Source organism: Protopterus annectens, chromosome 2.part1 (genome assembly GCF_019279795.1).
Source record: "Protopterus annectens isolate FY-2018-M chromosome 2.part1, PAN1.0, whole genome shotgun sequence".
NCBI classification, from domain to species: domain Eukaryota; kingdom Metazoa; phylum Chordata; order Ceratodontiformes; family Protopteridae; genus Protopterus; species Protopterus annectens.
In genome coordinates this window covers 830,802,971-830,816,476 of record NC_056729.1, presented here as the reverse complement: position 1 = coordinate 830,816,476, position 13,506 = coordinate 830,802,971, and positions in this window count along the sequence as shown.

Genomic DNA, 13,506 nt, shown 5'->3' with positions numbered 1-13,506 from the left:
TGGGTATAATCACCACACAAAAACCTCAGATAAATATTCCACGTGTGCCATACGTGGGATTCATGGGCACTGCCTTAGTGGCTTCCAGACAAATTATATATTATACTCTGTGCTTTACTGGCCACATGGCAGGTGGCAGAAGTAAATCCCATTTGGATGATGCACCTTCTTTCCTGCTCCCCAAGTGAGGCTCTTATTGCAAAGTAGCTGTATTCTATGGCCCCTGTATTTACAGGAAATGGGGTATGTCATTAAAAATGAATCATTCTGGCTGTCTCTTTTCTACGGTATGTGAAAGCCACATATGCTCCCCACATGCTGTAGAGTGGCATGAAGGAACTATTTTTATTTTTTTTTGAGGTAGATGTCTGGGATACATCTACCATGTCCCTTGTTGTTAGCTTAAATGTAACTGTAGCTAGTATTTTCAAATCTTTACAGCTTGATGTCCACAAGGATAGGTGCTCCATGTATCCCAAGGGCCTGCATAAGATGGCAACACATCTCAACCATCTTTTGCAAGGTGATTATGTCAACATGGTAGTGGCGCACAATTTCAGTATTGTGAAAGGCATGACATATTAAGTGCTGATTGATGATAGCGCACAACTAAGGGTGACAACATGCTCCACTATGATTATCATCAGCTAGCACAACTTGCAGTGCATACAGTTTACTAGTGAGCAACTTGCACGTATAAGTTTTCATGATCTTTTTTTCTTTAACTCCATGTTTTAGCTGTGGTCAGCAATTTTGGAGTAGGTCATGTCTTGGTACAAAATACATAACTTGAATCATTCTGGCATACTGTTAATACTCATTTGAATCTGTGATTGTTCTTATTTTAATACGGTTGCTTATTATCATATCTTCATACTTCTCATTTGCATCTCCGATTGTTCTTATTTTAATATGTTTGCTGGTTATCATGTCTTCATACTTCCATTTGCATATTATGAGGTCACAGAATTTCTTGGAATTCCATACTCACTCTCAGTATCTCTGCTCTCCCCACCATGCGCATAGTGCTCTCATGTAAAATTGCTTACTGTGATGTGAAAAGTGTTTCTAAATCCCAGGCTTTGTTTTACACTACAGTAGCATAGATACAAATTTGCAAAGCAAAGTACAGCTTGCCATAGTTTTCTATAGATAGATATAAAGAAAATTAGTTTTCTGGTGAAATAAAAAACAACTAATTGACAGAATTCCTTTGATGAACAGACCTCATTTAGAGTATATTTAGTCATTGTTACTGTACATTTAACTGTGAATATCCATTAGGTCTGTATAACAGAAATAACATCAAATATGTTTAATAAGGTTTACCTTCATAGAGTCAATCACACATGATCGACTGGCCACTTAAGCAAACCGTTTCCGTGAAACCGAAACCGCGAAACATTCCAAATATCGAAATAATGTCGAATTTGACATTTCTGGCCATGCCACACCTCCACACCAGTGCTACCATGGGTCAAAAAGGGGGTGAGGTTTTGCAGTTTGCTTATGTGGAATTCGACGTTTTGAGACATTCGCACTTTGGGTATCATGGAAGCGGTTTGCCTATAGTAGGATCGACGATATGAAGGTAAACCGTTTAATAATAATAATAATAATAATAATAATAATAATGAATAATAATAATAATAATAAGGGAAACATACTCAAGCGAGGAGAGTGTGTTGAGCAGATGGAAAGAGTACTTTGAGGGGCTGATGAATGAAGAGAATGAGAGAGAGAGAAGGTTGGATGATGTGGGGTAGTGAATCAGGAAGTGAAACAGATTAGCAAGGAGGAAGTACGGACAGCTATGAAGAGGATGAAGAATGGAAAGGCTGTTGGTCCAGATGACATACCAGTGGAAGCATGGATGTGCTTAGGAGAAATGGCAGTGGAGTTTTTAACCAGATTGTTTAACGAAATCTTGGAAAGTCAGAGGATGCTGAGGAGTGGAGAAAAAATGTTTTGGTACATATTTTTAAGAATGAGGGTGATGCGCAGAGTTGTAGTAACTACAGAGGGATAAAACTGATCAGTCACAGCTTGAAGTTATGGGAAAGAGTAGTGGAAGCTAGGTTAAGAAGGGAGGTGATGATTAGCGATCGGCAGTATGATTTCATGCAAGGAAAGAGCACTACAGATGCGATGTTTGCTAGTGTTGATGGAGAAATATAGAAAAGGTCAGAAGGAGTTGCTTTGTGTCTTTGTGGACTTGGAGAAAGCATATGATAGGGTGCCTAGAGAGGAGTTGTGGTACTGTATGAGGAAGTCAGGAGTGGCAAAGAAGTATGTAAGAGTGGTATGGGATATGTATGAGGTAGTGTGACAGTGGTGAAGTCTGCAGTGGGAATGATGGATCCATTTAAAGTGGAGGTGGGATTACATCAAGGATCAGCTCTCCGCCCTTTCTTATTTGCAATGGTGATGGACAGGTTGACAGACGAGATCAGACAGGAGGCCCCATGGACTATGATGTTTGCAGATGGCATTGTGATCTGTAGTGAGAGTAGGGACCAGGTTGAGGAGACCCTGGAGAGGTGGAGATATGCTCTAGAGAGGAGAGGAATGAAGGTCAGCAGGACTAAGACAGAATATGTGTGTGTGAATGAGAGGGAGGATAGAGGAATGTTGAGGATGCAAGGATTAGAGATAGCAAAGGTGGATGAGTTTAAGTACTTGGGATCAACAATTCAGAGTAATGGTGAGTGTGGAAGAGAGGTGAAGAAGAGTGTACAGGCAGGGTGGAATGGGTGGAGAAGAGTGTCAAGAGTGATTTGTGATAGACGGGTACCAGTAAGAGTGAAAGGGAAGGTCTACAAGAGGGTAGTGAGACCGGCTATGTTGTATGGGTTGGAGATGGTGGCATTGATAAAAAGGCAGGAGTCAGAGCTGGAAGTGGTAGAGTTAAAGATGTTAAGATTTGCACTGGGTGTGACAAGGATGGACAGGATTAGGAATCGGTATATTAGAGGATCAGCTCAGGTTGGACGGTTTGGAGACAAAGTCAGAGAGGCGAGCTTGCGTTGGATTGGACATGTGCTGAGGAGGAATGATGGGTATATTGGGAAAAGGATGCTAAGGATGGAGCTGTCAATTAAGAGGAAAAGATGAAGGCCTAAGATAAGGTTTATGGACATGATGAGAGAGAACATGCAGGTGGCTGGTGTGACAGAGCAATATGCAGAGGACAGGAAGAAATGGAAACAGATGATCCGCTGTGGCGACCCCTAATTGGAAAAGCCAAAAGAGAAGAAGATCACATGTTTAATAAAACTAGAATGCCAATGAATCAGATATGCAATAACTAAAGCCTTTGAAAATTCAAAGCATTTAAGATTTTTATCATGGGCTCCTAGCTACATATATTTACTAAGCACACTAAATGAGCATTCTTGCTGAAGAAAACACATTATCAGGTGTACATGTTATATTAAACACAAATGTTATTGCATTTATAACAGTCTTTGACCAAATGACTGTGGATGGTAAGGGACATTAGTTTTATAATGCAATTATATTATATATATGGGCTTTCAAAAATGTGGGGAAATGAATCTGGTTTGATGTTGAGTACAACAAATAGTAATAGAATATTTTACAGCATGGCTTGTTACAGAAATTAAATACTGTCAGTTTAATCTATTCCATAAAACACTTTTGACTATGTTACCAAGTATGGAGCTTATATTGCTTGACAGCTGCACCTGCTGATGGCAAATGGGCATTTTCATGTCTGCAAATTTTATGCCTCATTGAATTAGTCTTATACTTTTGAAATGGCTTTGACACATTCTTTCTTCCATTGTTCATTCTTTTAATGCATTCATTAATGAATTCAGAGGGGCACATGCACATAAACATCAACATGAGGGGACTGCATTATATTTGTAAAATGACCAGTCTGGAAGGCACCCAACTCAACCATTGTTGGTTTGTTGAAATCATTCCAAGAAGCTTAGTTTCTTTTAGCAGTTCCAGACTATACAATCATGCTGGTGTCAACAGAGACATATCTGATAAAACGTCTCTCATTGTCTGCATTGTTTACTCTGAATTAAACTGGATGAAACAGGTGGTAAGTGTAAGCTTGTTTACTGTACTGCAACCATAATGAGATAAGTTAATATTTTTAGTTACAAAGCAAATGCATGACACTCAGAAGCTTTTGAAATTACACGTTTCTGCACTGTCTATAAATGATTAGTTTTCTGATTGCTGAGAACAATTCTGTGACCCCTCTCACCTTCTTTTTCATACATTTGTAAAACGATTTTTGAGGCAAAATTTACATCTATTTCACACTATCAAAATATCCATTTGTTTAACTGCATCTGCTTTCTAAAGGGTTTTGCTTAATTTTCTTTTCTCTTTTATAAGTATCACCTCCAATGCAATTCTGGGAAAATGAGAGATCTTGGAAAAAAATCTGTTCATCTGATGTAGTTTTATACTCACATCACAACTAATAGCATTGTATCTACACAGGCAGTTTGCATAATGGCACTCTTCTCACATAATGCAACCTAATTTATGAGTGGATTGTAGGCTGCAGAATGTCTTCCAAACTATGGTGGAAAATCTTAACAATTTTACTTTTTATTTATCTCTTGCTGTATTTGCTCAGTAAAGCTTTAAAATGTCCCACTTAAAAAGAACTTGTGTAAATGTCATATGCATAATCTTACATTTCTACTCTATAAAACAGAAATACAACAATGTCTACATTGACTACTTCCCTGAATGTATTGTTTTAGACTAAACTCTTCTGTGTGTTGTTGGTATTCCTGTGGCTATGGACTGAAACAATAGCTAGTGAGTATTTTGCTAAAGATAGTGCTAGAGGAATGTACTGCAATAATTTATTTATAAGGATTTTACATTAGTAGGAGATAAGAAATAGACATAGTTAAAATAAATTACATGACTAATCATCTAGTCTGTGTGGACAAAGTTCAGTTCCATAGTCTGAAACATGTCACATATGCTTAGTAAATCTCTAGTAACCCTACAAATAGCATTGTTGATCTAAGACAATAACATGAGCTAAAGACTTCAATAGTAGAAGCTGACCATTGGACTTTTCAAGACTTTAGAAAAGTAATAAAAATCTTCAAATACTGTGAGAAGTGATGACCTGTCTAAGCATTATTACTATATTATGATCAACATTATATAAAAAAATCTAGATTATTTTTTTTTTACTGTGTACTATGTGGAACTATGTTCTAGACTTTGTTTATTATTACTATGTATTGTGTGATATTTACTATGTTATAACTTGATAGCCACTGTCAAAGTGTGTGCTGATTTCATCTTATTTTATGTACTTTATGCATTTTATGAAATTTGTATGTAATCATATGCATTTTTATCTGGAGCTTTTCTCCCTGGGCCTCCACTGAAAATGACCTGTGTCCAGTCAGAATTTCCCAGTAAACAAATGTAAAATAAATAAATAAAAATAAAATAAATAAATACATTTGTCCTTCCTTTACTCATTCATTTTTCATTTGATGACCCTCTTAATCCATTTTAGGGTCATGGTGAGATGAAACTTATCCTGACACTGCTTGGGCACACAACAATGAAACTAATCCTGAATAGGTACTGACCTATTACTGGACACACACAGAGAGGCTGTCACATGTGGTGCACATGCACATCTGTGGGCAATCTGTCTCACCATATACAGTGCATCTTTAGAATGTAGGAGGAAACAACAGTAAGTTAAAATCCACATAGACACAGGAAACACATGTCGTGTCCACACATAAAGCAGCAGAGACAGAAAGTGAACTAGAAAAACTGAAGGTTGAGGCAGCAGTAGTTATCACTGTGACTTTATACCACCCAAATGCTTTAATCATACATTACAATTAGCTGCACACCTGCAAATTCTCAAATGTGGTTTAACAAACATGTTGGACTGTGTTTCTAATATTGTGAATTATTGATTTGCGAATTGTCTAGTAATAAGAACATTTGACCATGTTTTACAAAAAAATTAAAGACTGTTGACTTGGGGATTTGAAGAAATCCCCAGTTCTGATTTTATAGAGAAACAAGATCATCAATATTTCTGTTACATGTACCTCACATCCAGGACTCCTGTGTACAACCACAATTTGAGTCATATGATAAATAATTACAAAAACAAAATCAGTTAATCAAGGAGAATGCCTGACCCCACTGTGGGAGTATCCAGCAGTCTATACTTCTTTATTTTTTTGCAAAATCACAGCAATCACTTAAACTCTGATCATTCAGTAAGAGTTAACAGCAGTCCAAAACTTCAAAAGACATACAAATTAAAACTGAGTAGATGTTGTCACCAAAATGACTATTTGTTTATTTAGTCCTGATAAGTACTTCTATCCATAAACTGGAGTTTATCAGATCATTATTTGAAGAAAAAACATTATCCATGGAAAATATTTGAAGAACAAACATTATCCATGGAAAATATATACAAAACTTCAATGTCATAAATCAATATTGAAAATTCATATATAAGAATGAGGCAAACTCTCTTTGGGGTGACTCATGATATGCTATCCACTTGGAATATTCAAGAACTAAATAAAATGCAGAAGTAGAATGAGCCTTAGCAGTCACCTTATAAAACAAGTTAACTCAAAACCCTTGTAGTGAAAAGTATCTTCATGACTGTACCACATCAATATACCTAATTAGCATGATCAACCTTACGAAGACCAGAACTAGACCCAGCATTTGAATCAAAAAGCAGAATATTATAATCAATATTGTTCTCAAAATATTACAATAAAAAGACAGTGACATCTGGTTATCCCAGTCTTCAGCCTCAACAGTCTGGAGGACAAAGTAAAAGATAAAGAAGAAAGATAACTTTTCAGATTGTTGGATCCTGGCTGCAGCTACTTTAGCAAAAATAAAGTCCTCCTCCCAGAGGAAAAGTAATCAGTCTAGTTAAGGATTTAAATATATATTTCTTCAATGCTGGGCACATGTTCTAATGTTTTGCTAATTTTACTTACTTTTGCAAAGTTTTCTAAGTTAGCTGTGGCCGGGATCTGACGTTCTGATCAGTTATCCTTATACCTTATATTCAAAATATTACATCAATGACCCATCAGTCTACAAGACAAGAAGATGTTTAAAACAGGCAAATACCACTAATCCAAATGAAAGAATAATCAAAAAACAAATCCACATGAATAAATTCCAACATCATGAATATCCAAAATAGCAATCAACAGAAATAAAAATAACAATAAAAATAAAAATCAACCTTAAAAACTATCAGTCCCAAACAGCAACTCTGTGTAAACAAGTCCGAAAGTATGAAACAAACCTCCAGCATGTAAGCAGGAAAAAACAGGAAAGAAGAATACAAGTACAAACAAAACAAATAAAAATAAAGTAAGATCACACAATAAATAAAAGTAGATTCTAAGCAAACTAAATATAAAACAAATCAATGACAGCAGAATTCCGCTCTAGCAAGAAAGTTAGAATCAATAAAATGTACTAAAAGGTATAACCTGTAATCAAAATAAACAATAAAATAAACAGAATTAAAAGCAAGTCGCTATACCAAAAAGTATAACAAGTAATTAAATAAACAATAAAATTGCTAAAATGTAAACAAAGTTGGATAAAAAAGTACAATGGAAGAAATCAGAAATTACAACAAAACAATAAACTAGTCCCTTGTGAAGATAAGAAAAAAGTAAAACTGTAAAACAAAGGAATAAACCACAATCCACACACATGTGAAAAATATAACCAGTAATTAAAACCGTTTCTAATCCAAGTAGAAACACAATGGGGATGATAAAAATAAAATTCTTAACTGAATTTAACACCTAGGTGTCATTAAAAGTATGTAAAGTTGTTTAATCTCTGAAAATATTCATGGGCATCAAGTAATAGACAAAAACAAAACAACAACAAAAAAAAAAGAAGAAAGGAAAAAAGAAAAAGGAGATGAGGTAGTCATGCTATGTGTGAGAGCAACTAGGCTGCTCTAGGAATGTTGAATAAGACTAAATAAATCTGTACCAGCTAACTAAAAATTAGTCCTAACTAACAGTAAATTGAACTAAAAGAAAGACCATGGCTTATAAAAAAATTGGACCAGTAATCTTTTGGGAAAAGAAGTATTTTCACACAAAGGTCCTTGTCCTATAATATACAAACCTGAGCCTTCAGAGAAGTAATAATGCTGATTAAAAATAAAAAGAAAAGAAAACAATAAAAATATACATAAACCTAAATAAAAATTAAAATAGATGATAAACATACAAACATACAAGTAAAAAAATTCATGAATAATAAATATCATAATAAAAAGCAAAATTATGAATAGTAACATATGTAATCAAAATACTACAAATCAGAGTAAAACAACACCTGTAAAATAGAATTAAACTATAAATCAAGAAAAAGACAATGCATGCCATCTAAACACAGTAGAAATTAGTCCAAGCCAAGTTATGAGAAATCTTAACTAATGTGTTGCAAATGTCATTAATAAAACATTTTATAATAAATTATTTTGAGCTGAAGCACACTCTTGATAGAACATGCAGTATTAAGTCTACCTGGGTTACAGATGTTAAGAAAAAATTGCCATTCAATCTCCTTCTTTTCTAGAGTATTGTTGCAGTTCCTGTCTTGCAGATCAATTTTAGTAATGTCCAAAATGTGAAAAAAAAAAACAAGTGTGCCCAAGGAATTCAGTAGTATACTTCATATGAAAATTCTTGCTTATTTCTAATCTCAAAGGTATGTTGCCCAGTCCTTCATTTCAGCATTGAAATAGTTTTTCCAACCTAAAATGCAGAACACTTGGAGCACTGATCCCTGTCCACTACCTACTCTGTGTTGCAGTTCTCAGATATGTAGCTTTTAAATTTCTTACCCAAGCTAGTGCAGATGAAAAAATCTTTGCAGATCATAGAATGGGGCCATATTTAAATGTACCAAGTTTCTTGGAACTGTTGTTATTGTAAGGTCATTCCAAATAAGCCCTGCTATTCCCATGTTTTTATTTTTTTAACAAAAAAAGGGTCATGGTTAAAGATCTTACTAACAAGCCTGTTACTAGACATAATGGACCAGTTGTGTCAAATAACTTTTTGATTTCCTGGACATCTTTGCTGAAGTAAAGGTCATGCTTCTTTATATCTTTCCTTTTACCTCATTATTATGTAAGTTTTTTTTATTGGTTTCGATCTTGGTTTATGACCTAGTTGTTTTGTATAAATATATATTTTCTATGGATAAAGTTGTTTTTTCAAAAGATGATCTAATGAAGCCCAGTTTGTGAATGAAAGTGCTTTTCATGATTGAATAACACTGACCTGGAATTCAATAAACTCTATGTAGGCTTAGTGCGAAGCCTACATGAAGTTTATGTTTTTGCAAGATGAGCAGCAGTGCTAATTGTATATTGCACTGCACAAATACAAGCGGGGTTTCTTATCTGGCAACACTAGTGTTGCCAGCCAGGAAACTGTGTAAAGCAGCATAAATAAATATAGAACATGCAGACAAGTTTACCTACAGGCAAACTTGTTCAGGGAAATTGCACGGGCAGCCACAATGATCACTAGGGATAAAATTAATGCAATGAATGCAGCAGCAACAAATTACAGAAAAGTGTACTTAATACAATGTACACTACAACATGTTTTTGACATACTGTAATAAAGGATTTGCGGTGATCATCAAGGGTACATCGAATACATTATAAATACACTTGTCTGGGGAAGTGTGTGATTTGGAGCGGGCCACAGACATGAATGTTAGGAATGAAGAAAGAGGAAGAGGACATGTGATATATAGTAATGTACACAACATAATGGCATGACAGTGTATGTACACTCCAAAGACAAGTCACTAGGATAACATTAAACACATATGTACATAGCACAGTATGTACTGCTGTTTACACCTCCTGTGTGAGTATATTTATATAATCACACATTATGGTATATTTTGTATGACTGTCACACAAGGTTACATATCAGTGGAGATGATTGGTTGTGATATAAATATCTTGACATGATCACTGTAGAGGAAATTTACCAAGGACAGTATATACAATAGGGGTATTTGCATATTGTGAAGGTGTGCAAAATGAATTGTTTGAGTATGACTGAAATGTCAGCATAGATCTCAACCAATCGGGGACACATAGCAACAGACACATGGACAACAATAGACAGAAGCGGCAACCATCATGAGCAGTTTTAAAATAATACCACCATTAATCTGTGACATTGACATAAAATATGTGATTGTAAAGTATTATACATGTTTTGTAGGAACTTGCACAACTCTAATGATTTGTCAGCAATCTGTAATGGGTATTCGACACACCTTTCTGAAAATTACAACTTTTAGAGGTGTTAAGAGGGACAGTGTTACACCTGTATTTTAAATTAGGAGCAATCCTGCCCAGTTGAGAGGCTTGCATGAAATTAAGCCACAATCCATACCTTGGAGAATGTAACCCATGCCATCAATGTTGTCAGTAAGCTGTGTATTTATTGGGTGCATCACAGAAATAATTCTCACATGTGCATCTTGTTGAACACCTTAAAGGTGAGTCTGCACTCTCAAATCCTAATGGTTATGCATTACAAAGATTACTTATGTATAGCCGAAATATGTATGGGAGCTGACTGTGCCAAAAGTGAAGCACTCAAATAAAGCATCCCTAGATGACAAAGGTATCTGCCATATGGATAGCAACATTTAAAATAGCACAATATTATTAGTAGATTCCCCACACACAGCTGTGTATTGCATGCATCTGCCACATGTAATAGTAATGGATATGGTCTGCAGCATATGCAATTCATGTGTGAATTAAGAAGTGATCTGTTATAATGACTGGAACAGCACTATGTGCATACCTCTCAGCCTCTTAGCTCAAGAAGTCTGGACAAAGCTTGACATAATGGGGGGTGGGGGCAAAGGCCCAAAAAATAGGAACATATTTTAAATGTTGCACTTATAGACTTATGAAGTTGCAGGAATAACAGGATGTGTGTGTGTGTGTGTGTGTGTGTGTGTGTGTGTGTGTGTGTGTGTGTGTGTGTGTTAGCATACATTTTTGAAGGATATGAGGTCTGAAACTCAAACGCATGTCATTATTTAGTAAATGTAATCTTCAAGTTATTCCCATGATTTGCCAGAAAATCACAAATTTTATGAGGAACAGACCAAAAATATGAGGTAAAAATCTGGACATTCTGCAAAAATCTGGACAATTGATAGGTATGACTATATGAGACTGATGTCAATACATCAGTTATGCACATGTGCACAGGATCTACATCACTGCAAAGTCTAGCATCAATGAGCAAGGATGCTGCCACTGTGATATTGTTCACATACCAAACAATACATGAAGCACACTTTCTATCAGCACAAGTAAAACCCAAGATGTGTCACGTGATCACTGTCATCCTGAAATTGACTTGAAAAATGTTATACTACCATGAAATCCTGATATGCATGCATATGTGCTCATGCAAATTATCAAGTGGTAATATGGACTCGATATACTGGTATGTCCCTGATGCTGTACAGTCACACTACAGCTGTACCTAGGATCCATACAATGACAAAAAATGGCTCAGGGTACAGAGTGGTGCGAGAAAATGAAAAATAACGTAAGAAACAGCACCAAACTTATACCAACAGCATTTATTAACAAGAAAGAAATAAAACAAAACGTAATATTTCACGATTTTTACAATCGTTTCCTCAGACCCTTCCTCAGACTGCTGTTGGTGTAAGTTTGGTGCTGTTTCGTACCTAGGATCCAATTGAATTTCATAGGTGTATAGGTGCATATGACAGTACTAGGCTAAAGTCACAAGATCCCATGAAAGCCTAGCCATATTTAACATGAGTCACACAATTTTCAATAGCTATGTGAACAATGTTCACACAGGGTTGTGCCTATGTTATGTTATCTAATACTAACTGTCTACACAAGAAGAACATGGTGCAGCAACAGGAATACAATCAAGATTAACCATCCATTGGTCTAGCTTGCATTTGAAGAGGATCAGGTAAGGTTCATAGATTCATAGGCAGGTACTAGGCTAGCTTACCAAAGGCATTTATAAGCCTAGCCAGAATGCGTTTACTTTTGCCGCCCCCTTAGAGCAGTTCCCTGTGCCTCTGTCAAGCAGAGCCACTGAAGTGATCCCCAGGGTAAACTTTCTGTTTCCCATCCACTTGTCAAGGTTTCTCTTGAAGAGTGTTAGTGAGGAGCTCTGCCTAATGTAGATTGAAATCTTGTTCCAAAGCATGGGAAGTCTCTGGGACAGGAATATATCCCTCCAGCACGTCCTATTTATTGTTGTGGTGAGGTTTAGATCCCTAGAGCATGTGGCTTGAGGGGATAAGGCTTTCTTTAGGTGGAGCATGTCCATCACTTCTGGGTTGGACATGGCCTTGTTTGTCAGGCAGAGATCACTGCTGAGTAGACGGTATGCAACCGAGTACAGCTGGAGTTTCTTCAGTTGAGCTGCATAGGGCATCTGTTTGAGGCCAGTGATTCTCTTGGTGAGGTACTTCTGTGGTCTTTCCAGTTGTTGCAGGTGTCTTGTAAGGTACATCCCAAATGGGGCGTTGTACTCTATGATGGGTCTGATGAGTGATGAGTAGATGCAAACCCTTTCGTGATAAGGTGGGCCACATAGAAGGATTTTCTAACCACTTTGGTAATGTGATTATCAAAGGAGAGATTACTATCTACTTGGGCCCTAGATCCCTTATTACATTTTCTGTATTTAGGAGACTACCACCTAGTAGTTTGTGGGTACTTTGTTTTTTCCAAAGGGGATGACTATGCACTTTATGGCATTTAGCTTGAGGCCATGATTTTGACACCAGGTGTCCTTCTCAGTGAGAACCTTTCGGAGGAAGTCTGTCAGCCTGAGAGTCTGCAAAATGGGCCAGCCATAGTCCTCCTGCGCTTGCCTGTAGCTCTGAGAAGTATATGCCAAACAGGAGGGGATCCTAGGACTGAACCCTGGGGAACACCACTTGTAACCGTTTAGAGTCAGACCTAGCTCCCGCAACTGTCACCATGTGGGTTCTGTCCGTGAGCCAGTTGGCAACCCATCTTGTGACATAGGGCTTTATGTTCAGTCTGGTGAGCTTGTCTATAATACCAGAATGGGGAATGGTGTCGAAGGCCTTTGTGAGGTCTAGGTAGGCTGTGAGTACCACCTTTCCCCTCATCTATAGCCTTGGTAACTATCTCAAAGAAGTCCACCAGGTTTAGGAGGCATGATCTTCCCTTAACAAAGCCGAACTAGGTAGGGTCCAGTGTTTGGAGGTTCCCAATGTCTCTGTTAATGAGTTGCATGATGATGCGCTCAATAGCCTTGAGACCAAGCTAGTCAGGCTTATAGGGTGATAGTTCCTGGGGTCTGTTGTGGCTCCACCTTTGTGGAGTGGAATAACCATTGCTGTGCACCACTCTATGAG